The sequence below is a fragment of the Euprymna scolopes genome, chromosome 32 (assembly GCF_053919585.1).
Source record: "Euprymna scolopes isolate OS-2025 chromosome 32, ASM5391958v1, whole genome shotgun sequence".
Lineage (NCBI taxonomy): Eukaryota > Metazoa > Mollusca > Cephalopoda > Sepiida > Sepiolidae > Euprymna > Euprymna scolopes.
In genome coordinates, this window is record NC_136513.1 from 21,547,501 (window position 1) to 21,563,487 (window position 15,987).

Consider the following 15,987-nt stretch of genomic DNA (forward strand, 5'->3'; position numbering starts at 1 on the left):
AACTAAATTTCATGTACATCGCGTTAGCTCAGTTGGTTAACGCATTGGTTCGTAATCTAAACGTTTTCGGTTCGAATCGTGGTGTGAGATGTCTTTTTTTTCGATTTTTTAAATTTAAATATTGAACCAGTGTTATTTAAGCCATTTTTCACGTAACGTTCGTTTTTCTGTTTTTTTTTTTTTACTTCACTTATCCACCCCCCGATCACACACCCAAAAACACCCGGATACCACCGATTTTTTACATTTTAATATCGAAACAGGCTTATTTAAGCCATTTTTCACGTGTTCGTTTTTGTGTTTTTTTTTGTTTTTTCGATTTTTACATTTAACATCGTTCGTTTGCCTTACGTTAGTTTTTTGTGTTTTTTCGATGTTTTGATTAACCCCCCGCTTAAATTTTAACGTTCGTTTTTATGTTTTCTTTTTTTTACTTCGCTTATAACAAACAAACCTGGTCATTGACCTCATTCGCTGAATAGCTATTGCTTACGTCGTCGTCGGTGTCGTCGTCGTCATAACGCTCTACGACTTCCGTGCGCGCACCTGTCAATTTGGTTCTTACTTAAATAAATTCAAACATCTTTCAGTAACTCATTCTGGCTGGCCGATTTTATTTTCATACTTCGCCTCAGGCTTCTTTTTTATTTAACAGCACACACACACCTCCAAACACCCGTGAAACGCCGGGTATCCCCGCTAGTCTGTAAGAAAAGGCACCTCATACCATTACGGACCCTCCACCACTATGACGTGTGGAAAAAATTTCAAGGGGCATATTTTTGTCATGCCAATACAGCTGGACACCATCAGGACCATCTACATTGAATTTTTTTCTCATCAGAAAACAGAACTTTCTTCCACTTCTCTACGTCCCAGGTTTGGTATTCACGACCAAATCTTAAGCGGTCCACTTTGTGACGTTGAAGCAATCGAGGAATTTGTTTACGCTTTTCATTTACCATGGCTTTTTTGTTGTAAGTGCTGTCTGATGGTTATTTGACTGCAATCAGCATCTGTAACCGCCTTAATTTGACTAGAAGAAAGTCCTTTGTCATTCATAACAACCCGTCTGATTCTCCTACTCGATGCAGGAGTAAATTTTGGGGGCCTACCAAAGGGTTTTGCTTTTCCATAATTTTCAGTGTTCTTTAGAAAGTTGCAAATAACAGTTTTACTGCGATTTACCTTAGCTGCTATCGCTCGTTGTGACAAACTTTGCTTATGGAATCCTAGAATTCGAGAGCGCTCAACTTCGGTTAGGTATTTTCCTTTAGGCATGGTAACACTTTTACACAGTGATTTGCTAATCTCTAACTGAACTAAAAACATTAGAATTACCATAAATCTAACAATTTATACCTTTTGTCTTATAATTTTGATCATGTGTAAAAAGCTTAATTTAATAAAAATGAAAATCTTAAAATAAAATTTTTGGAATGTACCTTTTTGTTTCCATAACCTTTTAGATTGTAGTATTAGTAACCCTTAGTCCGAAGAGTTGAAAATCTATCCTAAAAAAAAGGTTTCGTTTTAAAGATTTTTAAGTGGTCTTAAATTGTTGATCAGCAGTATATATATATATACATATATATATATATATATATATGTATATATATATATATGTATATATATATGTATATATATATATATATGTATATATATATATATATATATATATATATATATATATATATATATATATATATATATATATACAGCCCCTTTAAAAAACTCGTTTCTTATCGTTAAGCACTTTCAGTTGAATTAAGTCGGTCAATTTATGCGTAGATCATCGTATAACGATTAGATTACTGTCTGACTGACGTAAAGCACATTTAAAATTAAAATGTTTAAATTCAACGTTATTTCACGCGGTTAATGGTAGTCGAATGGATACGGTCTTTGGTAATCGAGCCAGAGATGGCTCGTGTTGCCGAGTTCGAATCTGTCGACTGGTGTTAATCGTGACACCCTGCACTGAAGATTCCCGAAATTAACACTAGTGTCTGTAGGTATTTAATTATAGTAAAAAAAAATAATTACACATACACATATATATATATATATATATATATGTATGTATATATGTATGTGTGTGTGTGTGTGTGTGTGTGTGTAGTATAAGAAAGCTTTGAGCATTTATAAAAATGCATATCCATATAAAGAAAACGGTAGATGCATGTATGTATGTATTTTTTTTTTTTACACAGTGATCACCACTTATCAAGGCCCGGAAGCCACTCAGGGATAAGGGTTATTGCAAGTACATTACGTTAGTGAGGAGATTTGCTGAAGTGTTTACTTAAGGGGGCGGTTCATTAGGAATTTGTTAACATTGGACTTGAAGACATCCAAGTTGTAGTCCGGAGGGAAGCAGGCAGACGGAACAGAGTTCCACAGGCGTGCAGTTCTAAGAAAGAAGCTTTGATCATGGAATCCGCGTTTTGATTTAGGCACAGATATAGAGTGGGGAAAATTTTTGACAGTGGATTCAGCTAGACGGGTGTTTTTCGTGAAAGATTGGCGAGGGGGGACCAGAGATTGGAGTTCAGACGAGCATCTGCCATGGAAATAACGATAAAACAAGGACAGGCTCGCAACGTCTCCTGTGGGAGAGAGGTTGCAGGGTAGAGAAAATGGCATCCCCCACTAAGCCACGAAGTCTATTTTGTACCCTGTCAAGGCAGGATAGGCTGTTTTTAGCAGCTCCTGCCCAGATATGGCAACAGTATTCCATCCTTGGACGTACTTGGCTTTTATATAGATAGAGAATTGCATCAGTAGTGAGCTATCTTCTGGAGCGGTAGAATGATGTATGTATGTATGTATGTATGTATGTATGTGTGTGTGTCTGGATACAAAATCTGCTTTTTGCCTAATAACATTACATTTTCTATGTTTATATTTATATAAATATAATGCGAAATGTATGTATGTGTGTCCGTCCGTGTGTAAATATTTAACCGTCAAACTTTTAAACTGCTGGCCACTTAACACGAAATATTTATCCTACACCCAGGTTTATAACGAGTAAAATCTTTGCTTGGATGGATGAATAACGCGTACAGAAGTCGGCAATATTAAATGCAAGATGTTTGTGTTTATTTCAACTTGCCGACAAATTTCTATTACTTTTGCGCATGTGTGAATCATAACTAAAAGTTATTTTACTTTTTGACTTGTTTGTCGGCTTAGCTCAAACGGTAGCAAATACGACTGGTGTACTAAATGTTACGGTTTCGATTCAATCTGATGGCACACAAGTCATTTTAAAAAATATATTTTAGTATAATATTCATAGAGAATTGCCTCTGTAATAATAGATATATCTGTATTGGCACCCTCACCACTTGTTAGTTATAAAATCAAATGTAGTTTTAATTCCGAGTAATACTAATGTCAGCATACTGCAGATTTGTATTTGCATAATCAAACTTACCGCTAGAAAAATCATAAATAAATATGGATCGCCATGACGTCACACTGCGTACCAGCTGTGTCATTTGCATACCTGTCATGCGGCGGCTGCTGCTGCTAACACACGGCAGCCGCTTTGTTAAATATCCATTTCATTCATTGTTTCTAATTCTTTTGTGGCGGCAATCATTGTCTAATTGACAAGTAAAAGAAAACCGCGTAAAACCCGATAGTTTTGTGCAATTCAATCGTACTAAAACTTTAAAAGGATACAACTGAAGATGGCAATCTCGTACAAATATATTTGTTCAAGGGAGGCAACTGTACTTCAATTCGTCAAACGGAACCAAAAGAATTGGAACTTTCATATTTTCAAAGAGACCATTATTTAGGTGATTAAATGTTTGAAATTAATTGATAATCCTAAGTATATCTAGGCGGTTTCATCTTCTCTCAAGTGCGATTACCCGTCTTTAATATAGGTACTTTGTACAATTCTGTTGTGATTCCTGAGTTTGTAGCCACCTGCCACTTTTTAAAATTGATTTAAAATAAGAAAATTGCATAAAAAACATGCAAAAATTATAAATACAGAAGAAGATTTAACTATATAACAATGAAAAAGAAAAAAACTTTAATTGTTATAAAGCAAATGTGAATACTAAGTTGCTTTCCATGTAGCTATTTCAGAGATCTGAAAAACAGAACTAAATTAAATCCATGGCTAATGAGAAGAAAATACCAATCATCCAATAACAAAATGTAGAATAACTCATTTACAATCTATTTATTAATACCGCACGTACGTGTGTCACGGTTTCCAGATTATAAATTATCTGATGGGGAAATCCTATTTATTAAAAAGTTGGGTAGAAGGTGATAACATACAACGAACATTACATTAGTATATAGATACGCTAATTTTATGTTCATAGTATACTATCACGTCTTATCCTCGTTGTTAATAAGTAGGACCTCCCGATCACTGGGATGTAATATAAAAAAAAATTGTGTCGCTTTTGAGCCGTATTTTGCTTTACGTCGGTATATATATATATATCAGCATTCCAATTACAAGCGTGCCAGTCTCTTAGAGTGTTTTAGTTAATTATTAAACACCCGAAACCGATTAAGTATACAAGGTGCACTCACCTGTATCCATTTCGTGGCATATTGTGTTTCTGTTCGTTCAGCTTAGTATTAATTTAGCAAAGTTATTTATGCTAACCTATTTTTCGAAGCATTTCGATGGGTAGAGTTATTAATTAATTAGAGGTCTGTCGGTTTTTAGTAAGTATAGTTATTAATTTGCGATGTATTGATATTACTTTGTATCCTTTCAACTCTTGGTTCATTTATTCATCAATTAGGATATTGGAAGTAAGGGGTTCAGATTTGGTACGAGGGGATCCCTATTCCTTTTTTTTTTTTTTTAGATCTTACTTAAAGTATTTGCAGATTATAGCTGATTCTACTTTAATAGTTAGCAATATTCCACGGCCCTTAAAACTAATAACCCTATGTTTCTCCGCTAAACATAGAACAAATGGCGAAATTAATAAAGTACGTGTTTTAGATTTCTTAAGAATTTTTCTATTCGATTAAAAGTGTTTTATTTGCTTCGATAAACTTTCAGTAGTGTACCAAAAGCGACCTTTTTGGTCTGATGAATGGTCTCCTTGAATTGGGATTCACCTGAAACATGTATGCACATGTGTAACCAATAACGTGTGTAAAATAAACAGGTTATATACCAGCTCTGCCCTCCATTGAGCACTATTTAATAATCACGCGTGTTTCATTGGATTTACTTCTGGGAATACAATCTATACAACCATTATACACACACACATACACACACACACATATATATATGTAAGTATGTATATATTCGTATATTTGTGTGTGTGTGTGTGTCTAAAAGATGTAACATGTCACAAGAACAATTATTTACAAAGAACACACACGCAGACATATGCGACGGTAGTTCCAAAAGTAAAGCCTCCTATTTTTGTTAACCCCAAAAATTAACAAAAACGGGAGTAGTACCGTTAAAACGAGCGACATTTTGTTCCTCAGAATTAATTTTCATACATAGTCACCACCATGCTCAATGCACTTTTGTGAGCGATTCTATGATGTTTCTCTGCTTCTGACGCACGTCCATGCTAGAGGGTTGCTTTCTCACACCATCAATATCTGCAACAGAGAGCTTAAATATTCAGGACAAAAATGGAATAAAAAAATAGGGTGCATAACTTTTGTAAGGCCCCTCATATATATATATATATATATATATATATATATATATATATATATATATATATATACATATATATATATATATATATATATATATATATATATATATATATATATACAGGGGGCATATATATATATTTACACACACACACACACATATATATATATATATATATATATATATATATATATATATATATGAGCAAATAGTTAATAAAATATGTTAAAAAAACACTTTGAAATGAGTTAAAAAAATATTTAATCTGAAAAGGAAACACTAGATAAATGGATAGTCCTTAATCCGCGGAGTTTCGAAGAAATACTTTCCTTCTCATCAGAGGGTAGGAATTAGCAAAATGCGGGATCGGATTTTGCATGCAGAAGTATTTGATGAAACAACAAGTAAGTCAAAGATCTTACTTGAAAACAAAAAAAGTGAAGCAGAGGGAATATAGTGAAGAAAAAGGTGATTACACAAGAATGGATAGTCTGGTAGAAAATAAAAATCCAGTGATGGTAAAATCCAAATGTAAATTCTCAACAAAGTTTAAAGAATTTCCATTTGTACAACTAAAATCCCAGGAAATCCCATATTTGGAAGAAGATTTTATTTTATATATATATATATATATATATATATATATATATATAGGGGGGGGCAAAAAACTTTTTACATTCTTGCTATGACAATGCTATTACAGTTATTCACTCAGTTTAAGTAAATTCATGTTATTAATTAACTGCCATTTTGTTTCGCAGAACAACTTGGTGAATAATTGAATTACAAGAATTCAGGCGAAAGAACTGACCCATTAAATTATCGCCCCATTAGCCTCCTCTCTTTTCACCAATATATTTGAGTCCATAATTAATCAAGCTCTAGTCCACCACCTTACACTAAACTGCTAAACTTCTGTCCGACCAACAATATGGATTTAAGTAAGCCCGTTTTACTGCAAATATCTTAACTATAATCTCTGAATGTATATACCATGCACTTGAATAAAGCAGAAGAAAGTAAGGCAATAGCCCTTGATATATCTATAGTCTTCTCAGGAAAATCAGATAATACAGCAATACTGGAAGAATACTTTACATAATTGAATCCTTTTTAAATAAGAAAAGAATCCAAGTTGTCCTCGATGACCGTACGTCAAAATAATCTATCTATCAATATATAAAAGAAGAACGTGTCTTTGTGTGTGTGCCTGTGTGTGTGTGTCCATTCCCTACGCAATAACTCTGTCAATTTTTAGTCTACAAACTCGAAATTTGATATACAGGGTACTGAGATTTAAGAAAATCTCTGTAATCCGTTTTCGGTCAGAAATTTGGCTGTTAAGGGGTCAAAATACAACGATTTAACCTTTAAGGACTCTATCAAACTCCTCCGACAATTTTGGGTTTAAACACTTGAAATTTTAGATATAGGTTCCTTGGACATGGATCTAACTTAATATCTTGATTTGAGCCCAAAAAATAAATGTTAAGGGGTCATAATAGGAGTCAAAGTTAAAAAATTGACCGCTTTTTTCTGCTCAACATACACCTCTAAACACCCGGACAACGCCGGGCTGAAATGCTAGTATAATATAAATGCGATCCTTCGACCTTTATTATCCCTGATATTCATAAACGACCTTCCTGATAAAATTGTTTCTGAGATGGGTATATTTGCTGATGATACCACGCTCTATAACTGGCACGTGGGGGAAAAATGGGCGCATATCTAGGGCAATGGCGGAAACCCTAGAGGAAAGCCTCCAATCAGTAGTTGAATGGGGACAAAAATAGATGGTCGCATTCAATGCAGCCAAAACTATTCTCGTTTCCTTTAATGATTAAAAGAAACCTTCTCACCAACCAATAGTTATGGCTAACGATAAATTCTCTGAAAGTACTTCGTTTAAATTCCTCGGCTTAACGTTCACAGGGAACATATGTTGGAACGGATACAACGAGGGCATTGCTGCGGCTGCTGCAAGGAAGGTGGGCTCTCTCTACCGTGCTAGAAAATTACTTACACCTGAAAGAATCCTGTACCTTTACAATGCTACAATTCGCCCATGTGCGGAGTATTGTTGTCACATCGTGGCCGTTGCATCTGCTACCAGTCTCTCACTCCTGGACCGGGTTCAAAAGGGAGTCGCCAGCCTAATAGTCAACTTTCAGCCAGGCTTCAGCCTCTCTCCCATCGACGAAATGTTGCACCCCTTTGCTTGTTTTCATATATTTTAATGTTAGATGCTCCGTCGAACTACAAGCCCTCGCGAAATACCTTGGACAAAGCCGACAATCAGCAAAATCCCACCCTTATACAGTAGAGATCCCCAGATACCAGAATACCTTCTACTTTAATAGTTTCTTCCCCAGAACTGCTAGACTTTGGAATTTCCTATACGGTTCCTTCTTTCCCGACTGTACTGACATGCAGAAGTTCAAGTGTAATGTAAACAGTCATCTTGCTGCTCAACTCCCTATATAGTATCTCTGCAATTATGTCCCAAATAGTAGTCCCTACATCAAAGTGGCACTGTGTCTTATTTGGAGTGAAAATGTAATATTTATATATATATATATACTAGCACGGGTGCCGGGCGTTGTTCGGGTGTTTGGAGGTGTATGTTGAGCAAACAAAAAAAAGCGGTCAATTTTTTTAACTTTGACCCCTATTATGACCCCTTAATATTTATTGTTTTGGGCTCAAATCACATTACTAAGTTAAATCCATGTCCAAGGAACCTATATCTAAAATTTCAAGTGTTTAGACATAAAATTGTCGGAGGAGTTTGGTAGAGTTCTCAAAAGTCAAATCGTTTAATTTGACCCCTTAATCGCGAAATTTCTTGCCGAAAATCGATCACATAGATTTTCCCAAATCTCAGTACCCTGTATATCAAATTTCGAGTCTGTAGACTAAAAATTGACAGAGTTATTGCGTAGGGGAATGTACACAGACAGACACACAGACAGATACACAGAGAGACACACTAACACGTTCACTTTTATAGATATACTAGCATGGGTGCCCGGCATTGCCCGGGTATTTGGAAATGTATGTTGAGCAAAAAAAAAAAAAAGAGAAAAAAGTGGCCAATTTTTTTAAAATTTGATTCCTATTATGACCCCTCGTTATTTATTGTTTTGGGCTCAAATCAACTTATTAATTTAGATCTATGTCCAATGAACCTATATCTGAAATTTCAAGTGTTTAGACCCAAAATTGTCCGAGGAGTTGGTAGAGTTCTCAAAGGTCAAATCGTTGAACTTTGACCCCTTAATCGCGAAATTTCTGGCTGAAAATCGATCACATAGATTTTCCCCAAATCTCAGTACCCTATATATCAAATTTCAAGTCTGTAGACTAAAAATTGACAAAGTTATTTCGTAGGGAAATGTACACATACAGACACACAGATACACATATACACACACAGACAGATAGACACTTTCACTTTTATAGATATATAGATAGATAGATAGACTTATAGACTAAACAAAAATGCATACGTATCCATAAATATATATGGAAAAAATTGTTTGTTTACTGTAAAGATTTTACGCAAATATTATTCCATGATAAATGTAGACTATCTCATGAATATATTACACGTAATAGTTAACTGTAGATGATCATCCCATGAGAAAACTGGAAAAAACTAATAGGGAATAAATTAAAATTCATGTGGAAGTGTCTGTGTGTCTGTCTGTGTACATTTCCCCGCACAATAACTCTGTCAATTTTATGTCTACAGACTCGAAATTTGATATACAGGGTACTGAGATTTGGGAAAATCTTTGTAATCGGTTTTCGGACAAAAATTTGGCTGTTAAGGGGTCAAAGTTCAACGATTTGACCCTTGAGAACTCTGCCAAACTCCTCCGACAATTTTATGTCTAAACACTTGAAATTTTAGATATACAGTCCTTGGACATGGATTTAACTTAGTAATGTGATTTGAGCCCAAAACAGTAAATGTTAAGGGGTTCTAATAGGAGTCAAAGTTAAAAACAAATAGACCGCTTCGGTCTCTACCACATTACTCAGACAATTTCTGGTCTAAACATTTGAAATTTTACATAAAGTGTATTCAGAGATAGGGCAATGTATTTAATCGGTTTGGGTCAAAAATTTGAGTTACCAATATATAAATATATGTACGTATGTATGTTTGCATGTCTGCCTAAAACTTTCGAGAGAGGTGACGGATTTTCACAAGATCAGTATTGTTTTGAAGACCTTTCAGAAGACAAATATCGAAAAATTGGCTAAAAATATTAATATCTTCACCTCCAACTGGGCACTTTTCTACAGGAGAGGGGCGGCTTTTTTGCCGATATTTTCGAAAGTCATCCTCTCCTTTCGATTTTCTAGCCTTAATTAAAACCTATGTCACTTCCGGTTTGGTTGTAGTTGTAACAGCAAAGACGTCACGTTTTTCCTCATTCTTTTCCTCTTTTGCGATACGGGTTCGAGCCTGCCTTCCTACTACCACTTTTCTTTGCTCAACATACACCTCCAAACACCCGGGCAACGCCGGGCACCCATGCTAGTATATATATATATATATATATATATATATATATATTGTTGTGGAGACGCCTACTAATTAACGTAGGCGGATGAGTGAGATATATAAAGGTATCAATCACCAATACCGGGGGAGTCCGACAACGACCGTCAAATAGGCAAGACGCTTATGCTGCCTCCAGTAAGACATACAACACGCCACCTGCCGGAATATCTCAAACTGAAGTATATCTGAAGACATGTAAACATGTATATAACTTTTCTTCCTAATATATTATTGTATACCTTTACTTTCTGTGTTCTTGTTAATTATTTGTGCAGACACAACACACACACGCACACACACACACACGCACACACACACACACACACATATATATATATATATATTATGACTCGCCATTTCTAATTTTACCCAGTCGAAAGTAAAAAAAATTCAACTTTTTATTTTTTCCGAGGATCATATAAATTGCTTCTGATGAGTTGTTTCTGATGAGGTATTTTTTTAAGATTCAACGAAACACATGTAAGAGACAATAAAATATTGTGAAAGTAAATATAATTATTTATTTGGCTTTGGAATGTTCACTACTAATATATATATATATATATATATATATATATATTTACTACAATAATTATATCCATATAAAATTATTTTTTGTGTGTTAATGTTTATATTAAAATCCCTTTTTTCTATTTATTTAAAAAGAAAATACAACTTCGTTATATATAGTTCGTGGAATTGCAGTCATCTACAAAATATATAGCTAATTTCCACATTAGTATTAACATTCATTTTAATGATTTTCCTATTAGTATTTTCGGTGTTCTTATGGGAAGATCATCTTTAGTTAATTATTAAGCGTGATTATATTCATGCAGATATTCTACATGATTTAACTTGCGTAATATTTGCGTAAAAAGATTAAAGTAAGCACAAACATATTTATATATATATTTATGTATTCGTTGAACATACGAATGAAAAGTAGAATCATTCACACATGCTCCCACCGCTCGGAACATTTCAAATGAACTACGAAAATGTTCTTTTACATTTTAAACACATCTAAGTATATTCTAAATATCTCACATTTTAAATACTTCCTGAAGAGGACACTTCACAGAACGTTTGAAACGCGTCAAAAACGATTTCAATGATTTAAAAACATTATTACAATGATCTAAACATAATTTTTATGAAAAACAAAAACACGGAATGATAAAACAATGTTAAAAAATACACATTGTTGGTGACCCCCCTTATATATATATATATATATATATATATATATATATATTTGTGTGTGTATGTGTGTATGTGTGCGTGTGTGTGAAAAAATTACCTGCCTTACTCCTCTGTCAGTTTTTCGTCTACAGACATGAAACTTTATATTATATATATATATATATATATATATATATATATATATATATATATATATATATATAATGGGCGGAAGTCTCTCGAGAGCTCTTTCAGCTATCATCTCATCAGGAGAAATCGTAAAAATAATAATACTATGTCGAAAGTAAAGAGTTCTGATGGGGAACTATTGAATGTGCAAAAAATTACGGGGACACTAAAATGAAGTTTATTAACGTTTAAAAAACGATTAAAATATTGACACCACGAGGGGGGGGGGAGAAAAGATTCACAGTTCCCCAAAGAGAAACAATGCGTTAGATCTTTTTTTTCTGCCGACACAAAGAAGGTTTCCGCACCGCAATAGAGACAGACTTTAAAATCTTTAAATGGTTTCTGAAGTTCGCTCTATCGGCACAGCACGGGTTGTCTATTTAAAATTACCGTGGATTGGGGAAAAGAGTAACAGACTTTCCAAACAGGTTCGCAGAAGTATTTATGACTGCTTTTATTCTGTGTCCTTAAATTCTGTACCTCTAAACATTCATATATATATATATATATATATATATATATATATATATATATATATATATATATTCCATGAACAAAGCTTCTTTCTTAGAACTGCACGCCTGTGGAACTCTGTTCCGTCTGCCTGCTTCCCACCTGACTACAACTTGGATGTGTTCAAGTCCAACGTTAACAAATTCCTAATGAACCGCCCCCTTAAGTAAACACTTCATCAAATCTCCACACTAACGTAATGTACTTACAATAACCCTTATCCCTGAGTGGCTTCCGGGCCTTGATAAGTGGTGACCATTGTGTAAAATATATATATAAGGTGACCAAAAAACGGGCCCCAACTCTAATTAATAAAGTGTACATGGGGCCCGTTTTTGGGGTCACCCTATATATATATATATATATATATATATATATATATATATATATATATGTGTGTGTGTGTGTGTGTGTGTGTGTAAAAGAGTATTCGAACCCATGCAAAACTTTTTTGGATTTTAGCCGGAGAAAATAGGTGAGAAAGTGTGAAAATTAAGAAAACAGAATTTACCAGGTGAAGGTCAGACGACGCCATTACGAATATACATGCGTAAGGTAATAGCTATTGTTTAATGTTTTAATTTTTAGCGTTACAGCAAACGTGTCTACATTGCTCAGGCATGTACGCCTAAGGAAAACGTAAAGCATAAGCTAACGCTTTGGTTTCGATTCTCGGTATTGGCGCACGAATCATTTTTTTTAACGTTTTAAATCATTACTATAAATTAGGTCCAATATAATATAATAATAAATACGTAATCTGCATTAATCAAAATATCATATTTAAGCGTATTTTACCACCGGGCAATCCTGGGTGGCCTGCTAGTATATATATATATATATATATATATATATATATATATATATATATATATATATATATATGCTCTGAAAGTGTAAAGGCTTTTCCATCAAGCTTAATTGTGTCAAAAAAAAATATTGTACACTATATGTATATATTTTTAAAATCAAAAGTACAAATTATATATATATATATATATATATATATATATATATATATATATATACATAAAATTATACACACGCACGCGCACACACACACACATATATATATATCTATATATATCTATATATATATATATATATATATATATATATATGTGTGTGTGTGTGTGTGTGTGTGTGTGTGTGTGTGCGTCTGTGTTCGCATATGTTTAGTGCCGCCCATATCTCAACCAATCCATCCCTTGACAGAAGAAAATAAAATCAGAAAATAAAAACAAAAGATGCAAATCGCCCATCCCTTGCAATATCTTTGAGGTAGGTTTCTAGATAAAAAATTAATGACATTTCTGTTTCTAAATTTAGAGAGCGCTCATGATTTAATGAGCTGTTAGAGCGACGGCCGGCCAATAGCGTCGTTGACCAATAAACGAGCGAACAAATGAATGAGTGTGGAAGACACTAGAGTAGCAGAAAGAAGAAAACACCAAAGAAGAAGACAAAGACGAAGAAAACAGAAAAGAAGAAGAAGAAGATGCGTCCATTCAATCAGTACATCTAACGGTGAAACTATTATTGCAAACGTGACAAATCAACGGATAATCTAGTTAAACCGAATGTGACAGACAAAAAGAAAAAACAAATTACAAGTAAATATTTTCAATGTTACACTATCAGACTGAACGAGATGCTATTTCAGAATTAACCGTGACAGACCGACGGAAGTTCTATTACAAACTTTTATGTGATAGGCCGACGAAAAATGACATTTATAATATGAACGCGGCAAACAAACTTGCTATATAAAACTCAAGTGTGATAAACCTAAAAAAAAATGTTATTTTTAACTTGAACGTGACAGACAAACAAACAAAAGTGCTATTAAAAATTTAAGTGTGCTAAACCTAACAATATGGTATTTTTGACTTCAACTTGACAAACAAACGAAAATGCTATTTAAAACTTGAGTGTAATACCTTAAAAATCGTATCTATAACTTAACCGTGACAGACAAACAAACAAAAATGCTATTTTAAACATGAGTATAATACGCCTAAAATAGTATTTATGACTTCAGCGTGACAAATAAACGAAAATGCTATTTAAAACTTTAATATGATACGTTTAAAAATAGTATTTATAACTTCAACGTGACAGACAAACAAAATGCTATTTGAAACAAATTGTGATACGGCTGATAATTGTATTTATAAATTCAGCATAAAATGCTATTTATAAAATAAAGTAAAACACAACGTTAATTAAAACTTAAGTGTAATATACGCCTAAAAATCGTACGTATAAATTAACCGTGACAGACAAACACAAATGCGATTTAAAACTTAAGTATGATAGACAAAAAAAATTGCTATTGGAAACTTTTTGATAAATGGTATTGTTACTTTCAATGTGACAGACAAGCAAACAAAAATGCTATTAAAACTTAAGTATGAGAAACAAAATTATAATATGTCAAATTTCAACGTGACAGACAAACAAACAAAAACTAATTACAACTTAATATGATAAAACTAAAAAAAAAAAAGTATTTATAACTTCTACGTGACAAACAAACAAAAAAAATATATATTTGAAACTTTAGGATAACAAACCTAAAAAAATATAGTATTTGTAACTACACGTCACAGACAGACAAAAATGCTATTTAAAACTTAAGTATGATAAACCTTAAAAATAATGGTATTTAAAAGTCCAACGTAACAGACAAACATAAATGCTACTTAAAACTAGAGTTTATAAGCCTAAAAAATGGTATACGTAACTCTAACGTGACAAACAAACAAAAATTTTATCCAAAACTTAAGTGTGATAAACCTTAAAAAATAGTATTTATAACTCTAACGTGACACACACCTCCCCCCCCCCCATGATATTTAAAACTTAAGTGTGACGCACAGATCCACATCGACGCTCAGAGCTGCTGCTCAGCTGCTTAGATACGTGCTCCATTAAAGCGAACACGCTCTGACAGTTCGACGAACGAAGCTCATCGTAGTGGTGTAAGGACGCATCCGAAAACGTAAATAAATGGTTAAAAAAAAAAAAAAAAAAAAAAGCTAAAGATAAATAGGAGAAAAGGAAAAGCTAATAAAAGATAAAACAAACAAATAAATGAAAAACTGCGAATGCGATGATAATGAAGTAGTGCTGCTGCTGCTCGGCCGTCGACGTTAGCGCCGTCGTCGTTGCCGTCGTCGCCGTCGTTGCCGTCGACGCTTCACGTTTTCGATGTCGTAGTCGTGGTCGTCGATGTCGACGGGATAAGGGCCGATCGAGTCGATGTCAACGGAGGGAATGTCGGCGATGATGTCCGCACAGCAACCGGACAAAGATCTGGGTAAATTTGCCCGACGGTAATTCCGACGCTACAGGATTTTTCGCTAATAATTTAGCGGTAACTTGCGAGTGACGAGTATTCTTCATTTCCTTTTCTGGCCCCGGGCAAAGTTCGATATTGATACGAAGTGTTTTATGCTCTCTCTCTCTCTCTCTCTCTCTCTCTCTCTCTCTCTCTCTCTCTCTCTCTCTCTCTCTCTTTCTGACACACACACACATACACACAGTGTATATCGTCCTCTTTCTCGCGCTTTCTCTGTCTTCCATTCTCTCTCGCTCTTGCCATATCTTTCTTTCTCCATCCACTCCTCTCTCCTTCTTCCTCTTTCTCTCTATCTCTCTTGCTCTTTCTCCTCTGTCTCTCTATCGCACTACCCCTTTCTGCCCCCCTTTCTCTATATCTCTTGCACCCTATCACTCATTCTCTCCTCTATCTCTCTCCTTCTTCTTCTTCTTCTTCTTCTTCTTCTTCTTCTTCTTCTTCTCTCTCTCTGTCTCTATCCAGCCCTATCTTTCC